The following is a 15,845-nucleotide window of genomic DNA, read 5'->3' as shown; positions in this document are numbered from 1 at the left end:
TCTAGAAAGAAATCTTCGTGGAACTTGAAAGCATGTGGAAAGCCTAAACCAGAAAAACAGACACTGACAGGAAGGGACAGCTCCTGGGAAAACACTGTTGAAGAGTATGAAGATGCTTCCGAGATTGTGTCTGACATAAGGCAACTGGTGAGTTCACTGACCAGAAGGAAACACGGTTCCTTTTAAAGCCAAGTTGCTGGTGTGCAAATACAGGAGATACAAGGAATGGAAGAAATAAGAAGAAGAAAGAAGTCAAGATAAAGGAGGGGAACGAATTTCCATAGAGTAGAAGGAAGAGCATCGAGATAGTGGCAGTGAAAAAAGTAAAAAAAAAAAAAAAAGTGGGAGTCAAGTTCAAATGGCATCCCAGTGCATACCTCTGTGATTCCGCAGGGCATCATTGTGCCACAATAAAGAGTAGGATTGTAGGTGTGCAGATGGCTTCCTATACCACAAAAGAAAACATTTAGAAAACATTTAGAGAGAAGGCAAGCTAAATTCCTTTTATTTTGATTGTCTCAAAACACATCAGTATTCACTGTCATGCTTAAGGCAAGCCAACAGCTGTCTGTGGCCCATTCACTATCGTTCTCATTATCAGAGAAAAGATAACCTTAATAGGGTAAAGTGCTGATGTTAGTAGAGCTGTAATCAAGTGTTACATAAAAACTGTCCTACACCACGATCCCAAACTTCCCCCAACTGCCGGCAAACACCTCTCTCTGCACTCCATGCAAACTGGAAAAGCAAAGGATTTTATATGCAAATGATACTAAGTTGTGTGAGACTAAACATTAGAATGCTAGGTGTAACTTGTTCAAAAAAAACCAGAAACAGAAAGCCATGAAGTTACTGAACAATTTTGCCGCTTCCTCCCCTCCCCACCCAAACCAGCCTAGCCCCTTAAATAGTTTTTTAAAAGTGCTGATGAAATTGGCCTATTTTGGCAAAGCCTGCCAAATTCTAGCCTAGCAGAGGCCAGTGAATCGAGTGCCTGAGGGCTTAAGAAAAAAATGAAAGTCTGACTGCTATTATATGTGCAAATATTTTAGGCTTCAACAAAATAAAACCCCTGATGATGGAAAAATTCTGCTCTTCTAGAGTTTTCACAGATGTCGCCCTTTCTATACTGTTTATGGACTGTAAACTCATAAAAGGACATAACAATTCCCTTTACAATTTTGTCACTTTTTATTTCTTGATCCCAGACCCCAGAGAGTGGACCTAAGTAAGCTGGCCCTTCAGAGAAAGGGCAAAGGAAATTTTTCTGGGTAGGGTTTTAATATTGGAAGTCCTGCACCCTGGGAAGCCAGTAGTCCCTGGCAAGCCAGGATCTTGCTCAACCTAGTTCCTGGTTTATTTGCCCCCTTTTTCCGGGGGCTATTTGCAGATGTACAGCAGAAACCTGAGAAGCAGGGAAATGCAGTTGATCCTAGCTAAGGAGCATAATCTCGAAAAGGAAGAAATGGGTAGCATTTGGATATAGGGTGGTGGTTCTCAACCTTGGCTGTGCGTTAGAATAACCTGGGGAGCTTTAAAAACTACCTGTGTCCCACCACTGCGAGCTTTGATTTAATTGTTCTGGGGTGTGGCATGGACAAGTTCCCCCAGGTGAGTCCAATGTGTAGCCAAGATTGAGAAACACTGACATAGGGAGACATTGAAATGGTCTCCCCATGTGCTATGTTAAACCTTCAATGTGGCTATATTTTGAGTTCATGAAACTGATTCCTATATAATACCAATTACTGATAGAAGAATATTTAAATTTCACTGTATTTGATACAGTCACACAAAATAGGCTGTAAGAAAGACAACATGGACTAGTTGTACAGAGCTCCCATTTTATCTTCATGAAACCATGAAGAGCTCCCATTTTATCTTCATGAAACCATGTGTCTATTAAGTTATCAATCTGAACCATTGCAATTGAATAACTTAAATTATGCATCTTCATGGTTAAGCCTTTTGAAACATATGACCCTTTCATATTTCTCAACTAATAGTTAACCTATCTTAATTTTTTGATGAACAGTTTCTTTCCAATTGACTAATTATTCCCTTCAGAATAGGTTTTAATCTTTACTTAGCCCACTTATGACTCAACAGTTACTGATGAGAGTGATATTCAGAGTATTTAACAACCAGTAAAGTACAGGCACTGACCAATGGCCAAGGATATGGCCCTGGCTCTAGATTAACCTTAATAGGTTAGAATTAACACATTCACTGCTGAATCAGAATGCAGTCCTGGGGGTCCTCGACCACGTCTAAAAGGGGTCCTTGAGGGGCTTTAGACAATGCTATTTACCAACCAGAACAAATGTTTTAAAATATTTAACAATTGATATTATTTTCCCAATTTGCATCCACTGAATCCTAGCCCTAATAAAGAGTTCCTTAAAGTCTCTAATTTAAAATGTCCACAATCATGGAAAGAATCTTGGTGAAGCCAGTGTAAGAGGGTATCAATCCAATTTGTCTCGCTTGCTGTGTGAAACCATTTTATAGCTCTCATTGTGTTTTGCATTGGGAAACCCTGGACTTTGAATTCAGACAGACCTGGATAGGAATTCCAGCTTTGTCACTAACTGCTGTATAATCTTGAGTAAAGTGCCTCTCTGAGCCACAGTTTCCACCATTGCTTAGGTTTTATGAAGATTAAGTGGTGGCAGGGGTCTAGGGTCTTATAATGTACTTTATAAATGGTAGGTGTATTTATCATGATGGTAATGATTTTTCAGATTCTGTTGAGATATTTTCATTGATCAGTACACAGCTATTCAGCTCTAATTGCTAGAAAGTTATACCTTATTATAGTTGATTGTATTTTTTGTTAAAACATTCATTGTCCCTCTCCATGGAAGGAATATTTCCTTCCACCCAACTGACATCAAGCTCGACCATGGGACTTGCTTTGGCCAGTGAAATACAAACACAAGTGCCATGTGTCACTTTCAGAGAATAGCTTGAACCACCAAAATTTACGTCTGCCTTTTTTTTCTTTACCCTAAAACGATCAACATGTACTTAATCTGTCTACACATTACCATATGTAAGTATATCTCAAGGTTTTTTTTAAGCCATGTGTATTTTTCTTGCCCCTTTCCCCTCTAAGCTTCATGCCATCTTGAGCTTTTATCTTTTTGAAACTCTTCTCACAGGCTCTTAAAAATATTTGATTTTACTTTAGCTTTTTTGTGGCATTTTCCATTTTATGGTCCTGTCTTTTTAATATAAGAATTCATCTTAATATTCTTAATGCATCTTCTCTGGTTTCCTTAAACATACTGTTTTTGTTTTTGTTTTTTTTTCCATTGGAACTAGTACTTCATGTCAGAATTTCATTGCCATGAGAAATGTGTGTGTGTGTGTATATATATATACAAAATGTTTAAAGTTATTTGATAATAAAAAGAATTACTGCTATTAAAAAAATAAAACTAGTTCAACATGGCAATTTAAAGTGTTTAAAGTGGTAATAAAAATGAGGAAGAAATCTCTCTAAAGAAAATGGTATGCCTTTTATAATTCCTCATATATTTTAACAAATGTTCATAGAGGATTTTGATGTGATTTAAACTTTGGTAATATTTTTAAATCAAATATTTATAACTGAAAAGGAAAGGAGACATGGTCTCAATGTGGTAGATATTTAATGCATCTTGATAAATAAATTCATAAAAGAGGCCATAAGTACACAGCTTTTTGTTCAGTAGGTGAAACAAACATGAAACAAACAAAAACAGTAAAACAATATACATAACCAGATCCTAATGATTAATCTTGGCAATAATGTTTAAAACTTACAAACACCACTGTTTTAAAGGACAAACGATATTTATAAAATGCAATTGTCATTCTGATTCTATTAGAAGGGGAAATAATAGACATATACTAAACCATGATATGAGTAACATTCAGGATCATGTTTTATTAAATCTATTTGCTAAATTTATTGAGACTGGATAAGATTCAAGCACCATCTCAAGGACTGAAATCTGGATGAAGGATAAAAAACAAAGTTAATAATAAATGACAATGTCAAGTTAAGGTGTGATGGCTAATGACATGGGTATTATGGCCTGTCTTATTTAACATCCGTGTTAATTATAGGAGTGGCCAGTGTGTTAATTAAACTTGTAGATGATTCTAAATTAGGAGATGCTACAAATACCACTGAAAACCAAGCAGTAATGGTAGAAGTAAAAGGACTTCATGAGCAAAATTGCCATTAAATAATACTGAAGGAAAATAGATCAGTAAGAGTGAAGATTTCAAACGCTCTTGCTCTCACTTTCTGATTTTCTGAGGCAAAAACTAAGCATAAATCATAAAACAAGTGTAAAGTAACTTTTGAGGCTAATGATCTTTTACTTTGAAGTAAGATCATAAATACCTTTATCTCTTAGAGCTCATCACTGTCAAGTAGGTACTTAAAGCTATGCTTAGAGAACAACTTAGTGTAACGAATTTCACTGTGTTTGAGGAGGTTACTGATTTGGATTCTTCTGGTTCATATCCTATACTCTAGTACACAAGTCCTTATTTTGTTGTCTAGATAGTTACTTCAAATTCTAAAGAATGAACTCTGGCTCTGAACTGCCATCCCTGGGGTCTGGGTTTCTACGACTTTTGTCTTCTTACCAACCTGTTTGTCTGAACCTTTGCCTACTATGCGATGTCTGACTTACCTGGTGCTCAACTCATCTTGCTCCTATCACTGGTGCAATTTCTGGCTCTCTCATTCCCCTCTGGGGGTTCTGTGTGGTCTCAGCGCCCTACCTGCAGCCTTCAGAGTGCTCGGGTGTGCTCCTATCACCACCTGATAGCTTCCAACTGTCCCTGGACACATCTATTTGGAAATTTTATTGTTGCTTCATACCCAGCATTTCCAAAGAGAATTCATTATCTTTCTTTCTGTCCCCTAAGAAGACCCCTCTCCTGACTTTTTCATCAATGTCAGTGCTGATAGATTTCACCCAGGTCAATAGGAAAGGAAAATAGAGTTGTCCTTGACATTTTCATATTCGTGACCCTCTGTATTCTATTGTTCACCCAGTCTCTTTGAGTCCTCTTTCCATATTCATATTAATTTTCCTCTTTCCTCTCTCACTATCATTCTTCTTGTCCAGGCCTGTATCATTTATATTTTTTATGAGTGTAATAACCTTTTTGGGGGGAGGAGTAAAATAAAAATAATAAAAATGGGCTAATGTTCCTATAAAAGTAAGCACATATAACTAAGGAAAACCGATTTGCATCATGCCACCCTTCCAAAAAAGAATACTCAAATGTTCAAGAAACATTTGACTAAAAGCAAAACAAACATAACCATGTCATATTAACACTACCTAGAAACTACCTGATTGTCGATAAGTTATAAGTGGAAGTGAAGGTCTGGTTCTTGCATTGTTTTGATCATCCATTATTGCATATTCTTGGGAGAAAAGCAACTAGCAGTAACATTATCACCAAAGAAGAACTGGGCTGGTTCCACACAGACATATGATAAAGACATGGTTGTAATGATGGAAGTATTAGCTATTGCTACAGTGGTAATTGTTTTGCAATATATAAGTGTATCAAATAAACACAGTGTACACTTTAAACTTATACAGTGTTATATGGCAATTATATCTCAGTAAAGCTCGGGGAAAAAGATATGGTCTTGAATTACAAGTGTGTTCATAGGAATGCTGTGTAAGAAAATAATTGAACAAGTATGAAATGGTACATTTATTACAGTCAAAAAGTTTAAAAAATATACATATACACACACCATATAATTGAATGAAAAAGCAAGTTACACTATGGTATGTATAGTATGACCAAGCCATTTTATATTTATATATTTTTTGTGCGTGTGACTTCATACCAAAGTGTTAATGACATTCATCTTTGGGGAGTAGGGTTTGGGATGAAAACAAAATTTATATTTAAACAAATTTGATATTTGTTAAATTATTTTTATTATGACTACAATCACTTTTGTAGTATAAATTAAGGTTATCCCTATTAATTTTAGAAAAATTGAAACAAAAGGTACATAATCACAGAACACAGGTATAACTACTCTTCATATTGGGCTGCATTTCCCGCTACAAATTTTTTATGCTTACCTACGATTGTTTGGATATATTTGAGATCATATACAGATATTTTATAACTGATGTTATTGGGTCTCATTCATCAATTTATTCATTTGATAGTCATCACCTTTGTATGGGAAGCTCTGGTTCATATTGTGGTGAATGCTAGAGGAAAAAAAATATTGAGAGAAGAAATCTGCCATCCAAATACATTTTATTTACCTAATTTATTCATTCAGCAAGTATTTATTGAGGGCCTTTTATGTGCCAGGCACTGTTCTGGATGTGACAGGTATGTACCAGGTAATCTTCTGTTCTTAATGAAAATAGAAATCATCAAAATCCATTTGACATGTCTTAGTGTTAAAATGAATAAAGACATGTCCGGTCTTCAGATAACATAATAGGCATTTAGTACACTATGTTAAATTTTTTTTAATGACTAGTGTTTTTGTTCTCTTGAGTTTAAGGTCACAATCATTTAAATTTCTTCCAGTGAACATATGCTAGCAAACTCACGCCAGCTGACGTAATGAGTAGAAGATAAATGTGTTCGTTGATGGAAGAGAAGGGGACCAACAAAAAGACACACGTAACCAGGAAATGAATTCAGTGATCACTTTTGTTCCAGGTGCCAAAACGTGGGACGAAGGCAAAGACCAAATGGAAGAAAAGTCAGAAATTAATATCAATGATAATATGGTAACTACAAACAGATTCTTTCTGCTACTTGCTTTGATATTCTTGATTGCTCCACTTTCTTGGGTTGGGGAGTTGGCTTCCCTGATGACAACTGCAGCTGTTGGTAGACTGGATGGAGCCAGAGATCATGGTGACAAAAGAGAGGCAGTGGTCCAGGAGCCAGGCAGGTCCTGGCAAGGGACTGGGGCAAGGCAATGAGAAAAGTAGGCATGCTGAATTTCAAGGGAGGGACTGAGACATCAAAAAATACAGCAGGTGGTCACTGTAGATGGGATACAACATGGGAACTATGTCTCCAGAATAAAGCAATGGCTTAGTTACTAGAGCAGAATATGAGGCTAGGGAGACACTGAGTTCCTGGCTTGACTCCTTTTTTGTTCCCCTTGACAATTTGGTCCCAGAGCTACAGATGTGGCTTACTCTGCAAATAGAGTTTCACTCTACTCAGCTATGGAACCTAGCTTTGGGGGAAGCTCATTATATAGGGTGGTCACACCTCTCAGTGGTATGAAATCCAAGAACTTGTAGAGAATTGGAAAAGCATGGTCCTTAGAGTCATACTTTTCTAGATTTTTCTGATGACCAATTTGGACTAATGATCTTCTCTTTTTGAGCCGTTTTTCTCCCCACACTATGTTGCTATTCTGAGCAACCCCTTTTCCTTTCTTTTGACTTTCATTTTGGATTAAACAGAGAATTATATTGAAAGCATTATGATGGTAGAGATCATTCATTATAAATAGATAATTGTATCAAACAAAAGCTAACAACTGCTTGTCCTCTATGAAGGGTTTTAGATAATTTTATACTCTACTTATGCTGGATCAGTTAACTAGATAAATTGGATTTAATATAAAAGACATTTTGTCCTCTCAAGGTAGTCAGGATGCAGTAACTGCTCAAACCCAGGGTCTCCAATCTGAGCCTTGGGTATGTTGGGGTGCCCTGGAGTTGTACCAGGTACTGATCGGGGGTACTGACTTTGTACATCTTCATCATGTTATTGGTCAAATTTAATTTCCCAAAGGTCACAAAACTGAGAATATTTGCATACCTTACCCTTGAATAGAGAAGATGGCAGTCATCTGTTTTTCCATTTATTCAGTTTATCCTTTGGAACGTCTCAACCGGTGATAAAGAGAACTTCATTTGTTATAAGTGGAAGGAGCTTGAGTGTGTTGGTTTTGTTATAGATGGCTATTTGTAAGTATGCAGAAACCAAATGCCACCTGGGAAGTAAAAATCACTTTTTCCAGTGCAGTATTTTTAATTATGTCTTTTCACCGGAGCTCCAGGGCAAAAGTTCCATTTTTCTCTCTGCTCATTATTAGCAAAACCCACAAGGACAAGGTTTTCTAATTTCACATTTTTAAGTGAATTTAGCATGCAAAGTGCTCCGAAATGACATGAGATGTGTAGTTAAGATTATACCTAGGCTCTGGAGTTTCTTTGCTTCACACAAATCTTTACATTCTACCCAGACTCACTGCCCTCTGTTCACACAGGAATATGTAACCACACAACCTGCCTGTTACTGAAAGTGTATTCAGTGGGTTTGTTGTGATTATTGTTTGTATGCTACACAAATTTGAAACATATGGTAACTATTATGAGAACTATATATATATTGTTGTTGTTTGTTTTCATTTGTGTTAAGTGTGATTTAGTGCACCATGCAGACTAGTGAACATTTTGAAATTAATTAACCTGAAAGCAGTTGAATTTACCAGTCTGGGTTCCTACTAATACACTGGCTAAGATATTCAATAATAAATGAGAGGACAGTGGAAGTGGTGAGATTCCAAGGAGAGAGAACAAGGATTCATGCCTCCTGAGTTTGTAATCCCCATCCTGCCATTGTTTTCCTCTGTGAACTTGAGTCTGCCCTTCTTTGCTTTTGTTTTCCTAGCTTTGGCAGGAGAGTAATAGCAAGTCCAGGCAGTGTGGTAGTGAGGGTGAATGAATGCCCAGAATGTTCTTTGGGAGCCTCAAGTAAAACACACGATGTCGCATGTGGAAATTATTATTAGTTCATTCTTCATGCACTTTTAATCTTTGCCCTCTAGGCTCAGACTGGCAGCCAAGGCACCAATTACTGTCGATGGAGCTGTTGGTTGTTATGATGTGAACACCTGTCCTCCAGCAAATGAACTGAGATAATACATACCAATTTACTATATGTGTCATATATCCTACAAATTGAATCTCCGAAATACACTCTGAGATGAATAATAAATGGGTTGAAATGACAGGAAACAGACTCAATACAATTGCTTGGGCATCTGGGTCCACTCAGGCTGCTGCTGAAATGCCAAGCCAGACCTCCCTCAGCATTCTCAGAGCTAAGGGGCCATCTGTATGGGGAAAGCCACCGCAGAATTGCAGGCTTCCCTGGGACAGCCTCGGGCTGATTCATTCCGTCAAGCCAGGGCTTGGCAGACTCGGCCCTGCACTGTTCATCAGTTAAGACAAAACTGCAACTGGATACAATACCAGGGGCTCTCAAATTCATATTTAAAGAAACATTCATTAGGCACTGGATGACCTGCCCCATATAGACTGTTGCCCTGAAATTTACAGGAGAGAAAATTTCAGAGTGAAAAAGGGAAAGAAATAGTAGTCTAGGCTAGTGGTGGAGGGAATGAGCTTTAAAGGTCAGATGCTGGTATGAATCTTGGCTCCACTTTTATGAGCTGTGTGATTTCCGGCAAGTTCCAAACTGTAATTTCTCTAAACTTCAGTTTCCTCATTGGCCTCTAAAGCCAGGAGCATACCTAACTTACTTGCCATCATATCCCCGATGCCTGGCACATAATGCAGCACACAGTAGGTGCTGAAAATCCATGGGTGATTGAAGGTTTTTCTGGAGTTGTTTCTTACTGCTTGTTACAGCTACTGATTTAGCAGGCGGGAAAGGCAATGGTGGTGCACAGCCCTCTGTATCAAGTCACCCCTGTGCTTTCCTCGTAGTCTCTATGGGAACAATGTCGGGGAGAGGGAGGAAACAGGTTCTTTAGTGTTTGGCTTTCTTTGCCTGAGCGCCCAGCCAGGAGGTTAAGCATAACGCTTAAGCTTGTTTTGTGCAGATCAAACCTCCTCCCTCAAAGAAGGTACAGTGCATGGCCAGAGCTGCATATTTTGATACATTTCACTTATTCATATATTTATGGAATTGTATATTGTAGAATTTTGTAGTATCTCCGATGGCTTCCTCTTAGTTTGATAACATGATTTTCAGATAAATGTGGGCCTATTAGCTCAAATGGCTGTATTTGATGTAGACACATAAGTATGTACAATTTTCCTTTCTTTCCTGTTTTCATTACATGTTAATCAGTCAGAACTATCTTGATCCAGATACCTATTTTCTTTTTTAATTGAAGTATAGTTGATTTACAATATTAGTTCAGGTGTACAACATTGTGATTCACTACTTTCATAGATTAGACTCCATTCAAAGTTATTACAAAATATTGGCTATGTTTCCTTGTGCTGTACGATATATCTTTGTTGCTTATCTATTTTATACCTAGTAGTTTGTAGCTCTTAATCCTGTACCCCTACTTTGCCTCTCCCCATTTCCTCTCTCCACTGGTACCCACAAGTTTGTTCTCAATATTTGTGAGTCTGTTTCCGTTTTGTTATATATTGGGTTGGCCAAAAAGTTCGTAAGATATTATGGAAAAACCCGAACGAACTTTTTGGCCAACCCAATACATTTGTTTGTTTTATTTTTTAGATTCCACATATAAGTGATAACATCCATCAGTGAGTCTTTCTCCATCTGACTTATTTCACTAAGCATAATACTCGCTAGATCCATCCACATTGTTACAAGTGGCAGAATTTCATTCTTTTTCATGTCTGAGTAATATTCATTGTGTATATGTACCACATCTTCTTAAGCCAGTCATCTGTTGATGGACACTTAGGTCACTTCCATATCTTGGCTATTGTAAATAATGCTGCTATGAACACTGGGATACATGTTTCTTTTTGAATTAGTGTTTTTATTTTCTTCAGATATATACTCAGGAGTGGAACTGCTGGATCATATGGTAGTTTTATTTTTAGTTTTTTGAGGAATCTCCATACTGTTTTCCATAGTGGTTGTACCAACTTACATTCCCACTAACAGTGTACTAAGGACCCCTTTCTCCACATCCTTGCCAACATTTTTTACTTGTGGTCTTTTTGATGATAGCCATTCTGATAGGTATGAGGTGATATCTCACTGTGGTTTTGATTTGCATTTCCTTGATGTTTAGTGATGTTCGACATCTTTTCATGTGCCCGTTTGCCTTCTGTATGTCTTCTTTGGAGAAATATCTATTTAGCTCTTTGCCCATTTTTTAATCATTTTTGTGATGTTGTCATTGAGTTATATGTGGTATTTATGTATTTTGGATATTAACCCCTTAACAGTCGTATCATTTGCAAACATTTTCTCCCATGCAGCAGGCTGTCTTCATTTTGTCAATGGCTTTCTTTGCTGTGCAAAAGGTTTTAAGTTTAATTAGGTCCCATTCATTCAGATACTACTTATTTTCTATAGTCATATCCATTTCTAACATCTGGTCAGGGAGAAAGGTGGAGAGGAGAGTAAATGCCCAGGGAAATAGAAGCAAGGCTATGAGAAGAGACCAGGGTACTACAGTAATGTCAGTATTTTTAAAACAGACAAGCACTTATTATTCTACCCATGTTTATTTTGTTCTTCTTCTTCAACTAATACCTAAACTCTAAAAAGGCAAAGTCTTAGGTGTCTATTTTTGGTTTCTGTGTAACCCCACATTGTGCCTTTGCTTTCTTTTGTAGGCTCATCATTTGCAGCGAGGGCTGTTAATATATATAAACTCAGAGAAAAGTGCCTGTTCTGCAGTCAATTCCCATGACTCAGTTGGTGGTGAGGATAAAGGCATGAAAGGAAGAGCTCCTAGGCGCTCTGCCTGGGACATGGAGCTGACAGTGTCTCCCATCTCTTAGGAGGACCCTTGAGAGTATTTGTGCACTGCTCCTCTTCTGTGCTTTTCTCTTCCTTAAGTCTTCCTCACCTCCACCTAGGATAAGCCCTAAGAACTTTCTATTTTCCACTTCCTTCTAACTTACCCCATCTTTCCCATCACTGCCTCTACCTGAATCCCCTTCCTCTATCTCATTCTTTGGCTACTTTAAGACACTGCACAGAAAATCACATGTAGGTCACTTCTCTCTTCCTTCTCTCATGTTCTGAGATCTTCTCTATGTCTGGACATCTCTTTAGAACTTATTTGTCAATCTGTCCCTGTTTCACTTCCTCACAGCTCTGCAAAGTGGCAATTGGTAGTATTAGATTACTGTGTTAAATATAGGATAGCAGGAAAGAGGGCTCTTTATTGATTAGTTCAGGTTTTCAGTTTCACTTCTGCCACCTACTGTGTTCTCTTAGCAAGTTATTAGTTTCTCCATGCCTCCATTTTCATTACTTAATTTTTCATCCTTTTTTAATGCCCTCCAATCTCTAGTCAGCACCTACCTTTGGCTGAATCTAGCAGAAAGCTAGCTGACAGAGCATCCAGAGAACCACAACCTGCAGGTCTTGGCCACTTGTGAATAGAACAGGGCAGGGTTGAGGCATCAGAAGGCAAACCGGCCCTGGACCACTACACAGCACATTCATGCTTGTTTATATAGGTGTCTCTCCTCTAAGAATGTGAGCTGCCCAGAATCAGGAACTGCATTTCTTCGGCTTTGCATCCCCTGCTCATTTCACACAACCTCAAATAAAATGCAAGCTTAATAAATGTCTATGGGGTGGACTTGTTAGTGAAAATGAAGTAGTATCCTTTCCAGGAAACACATTTGCATCTTCAACTAGATAGTTTTGGACCTGTAGGAGTCCATGATGTCAGTAATGGGTCCTGATGAGTGTGTAGTGTGGTGAAGAGGAGAATGGAGAAAGGACCAACAAAAAATTATTCACAAATTTTCAAAATTCCCTACTAACCTGGACAAAGGACAAGTTAATTTGATAGCACAAAAGAGGAATGAGATATAAAAGAGCACAGGATGTCCTTGAGAAAGGATGGGGCAGGGCGGGGCAGTGTCATGGTCCTGAACAGACAGACATGGTGTAGCATGAGTTCCTGACATTGAGATTAGTGTAGGGAAAGAGGCACTGCCATGAAAATGAATATACAAACCATGAAGCTGGTATCAAAGACAAAACCACATTTAATTCACTTTGCAACATTGCCTTGGATCAACCTCATAAGTTCCCCCCACCCCACCCTATATAAAATTTGTTATATTCTTCTCTGCAGCAAAATACTCTATCCTGTGTTTACAACAGTACCTGGCACGTGAATATGTGTTGAGTGAAAATTATGTAGAGGGGAAGGAAGTTTAAGTGTAGAACAATATATCCATGTAGGTTTACTTTAATCCTGAAGCCAGAGTTATAAAAGCATGTGTAGCTAGCAATCTTTCTGTACTATTTTTCCTTTAAGAACAGTCACACTCTGTCTCTGAGGAATCATGGAAACTAGTCACCAGCACATATTACTTTAACCCTCTTTAGCTTGGGAAAAGGTAAGTAGGAAAATGTAGCTTAGATCTCATTCCCTAGATACACTGTTCTTTATATCGGTGACACATCATATTATATATTCACCAATTACATTTCCCTTTCATTTCTGTGGAGTAAACCATATCCTTCTCATTCCATTACTTTTGGTTTGGTCGTGTGATGTGCTTTGGCCAGTGGAATGTGGGCAGATATGATATACAGTCATTCCTTGGTATCCATCAGGGTTTGGTTCCAGGACTCCCTTGGATATCAAAATCCAAGGATGCTCAAGTTCCTGCATCCACCATACAAGGGCTGACTGAATTCCACATCTGAGCACATCTTTAAGTATGCTTATTTAGTGTTGGTTTTGTATCTTTCATGCCCACCCTTTACTTGAAAAGAGCATGACCCAGACAGTAGTTAATTCTTTGAACTTGGTTCCAAAATGAGAAAACTAACAGAGAAGAACTGAACAGAACCAATCAGAGCCACAGCTGACTTGCTGACCTCAGGTATTTGAACAAGAAGTAAGTGCCATTGTAAATGAATAAGGTATATGTATTTGATTGCTATTGCCGCTGTAACAAATTACCACAAGCTTAGCAACTTAAACAACACAAATTTATCTTACAGTTCTATAGGTAAAGTCCAACATGTGTCTCACTGGGCTAAAATCAAGGTGTTGGCAGAGCTGTGTCCATTTCTGGAGGTTTTAGGGGAGAATCTGTTTCCTTGCCTTTTCCAGATTCTAGAGGCTGCCCACATTCCTTGGCTGGTGGCTCCCTTCCACCCTCTTCAAATCAATGACACTGCATCTCTCTGACCATTTTCCCACAGTTACATCTCCCTCTGATTGTCTTTTTCTGCCTGCCTCTTTCACTTTTAAGGACTCCTGTGATTTCACTGGGCTCATTTAGTGATTTAGGATGATCTCTGAACTTTAAGGTCAGCTGAATAGCAACCTTAAATTCCCTTTGTCCTGTAACCTTAACGTATTCACAAGTTCTAATGATTAAGACATGGACATCTTTGGGAGCAATTATTCTGCAGTATGAGTGTTGTAATCAAGGATGATGTTGCTAAAAAACCAGAGAACTAGCAACACTTTGTAAATGTACATAAAACAGTGACTTCCTGTGGTTGTTTGATGTCATAAGATAAAACATATAGCAGAGTCACATTGACTCTGATGGCCTGGCTCTGTGTCTTACACTGTCTCTAGCTGTGGGACCTTGGGCAAGTCATTTACTTCACTCAGTTTCTTCATCTATAACATGGAAATACTCAATATTGGTGCATATACCTTTCAGGGTTCCTTCGGTTTCCATAAGATGGCTTTAGTAGTACTTAGTTGTCTTTAACTTCATTTGAAACAATTTTGTTAGATTGTATGTGACAGCTGTCATATCAGCGTGCATTTAAAAAAAGACCTATCAAAATTGGTGAATTTTTGTGTAACCATTTTAATATTGAAGGTGGAAGAAAAAAGCAACATTTTTGGCACATTATGCTTTATTATTTCAAGAAAGGTAAAAACACAACTGAAACACAAAAAAATATTTGTGCAGTGTATGGAGAAGGTGCCGTGACTGATCGAACATGTCAAAAGCGGTTTGCGAAGTTTCGTGCTGGAGATTTCTCGCTGGACGATGCTCCACAGTCGGATAGACCAGTTGAAGTTGATTGTGATCAAATCGAGACATTAATTGAGAACAATAAATGTTACACCACGTGGGAGATAGCCGACATACTCAAAATATCCAAGTCAAGCGCTGAAAATCATTTGTACCAGCTTGGTTATGTGAATTGCTTTGATGTTTGGGTTCCACATAAGTTAAGGAAAAAAAAAAAAAAAACCTTCTTGACCATATTTCCACATGTGATTCTCTACTTAAACGTAATGAAAACATTCCATTTTTAAAACAAATTGTGACGGGCAATGAAAAGTGGATACTGTACAATAACGTGGAATGGAAGAGATCGTGGGGCAAGCGAAATGAACCACCACCAACCACAATGAAGGTTGGTCTTCATCCAAAGAAGGCGATGTTGTGTATATGGTGGGATTGGAAAGGAGTCCTCTATTATGAGCTCCTTCCGGAAAACCAAACGATTAATTCCAGCAAGTACTGCTCCCAATTAGACCAACTGAAAGCAGCACTCAATGAAAAGCGTCCAGAATTGGTCAACAGAAAACGCATAATCTTCCATCAATATAACGCAAGACTGCATGTTTCTTTGATGACCAGGCAAAAACTGTTACAGGTTGGCTGGGAAGTTCTGATTCATCCGCCATATTTACCAGACATTGCACCTTCAGATTTCCATTTATTTTGGTCTTTACAAAACTCTCTTAATGGAAAAAATTTCAATTCCCGGGAAGACTGTAAAAGGCACCTGGAACGGTTCCTTGCTCAAAAAGATAAAAAGTTTTGGGAAGATGGAATTATGAAGTTGCCTGAAAAATGGCAGAAGATAGTGGAACAAAAGGGTGAATATGT

The sequence above is a fragment of the Eschrichtius robustus genome, chromosome 14 (assembly GCF_028021215.1).
Source record: "Eschrichtius robustus isolate mEscRob2 chromosome 14, mEscRob2.pri, whole genome shotgun sequence".
Classification (NCBI taxonomy): domain Eukaryota; kingdom Metazoa; phylum Chordata; class Mammalia; order Artiodactyla; family Eschrichtiidae; genus Eschrichtius; species Eschrichtius robustus.
Note: the sequence above shows the minus strand (reverse complement) of the source record.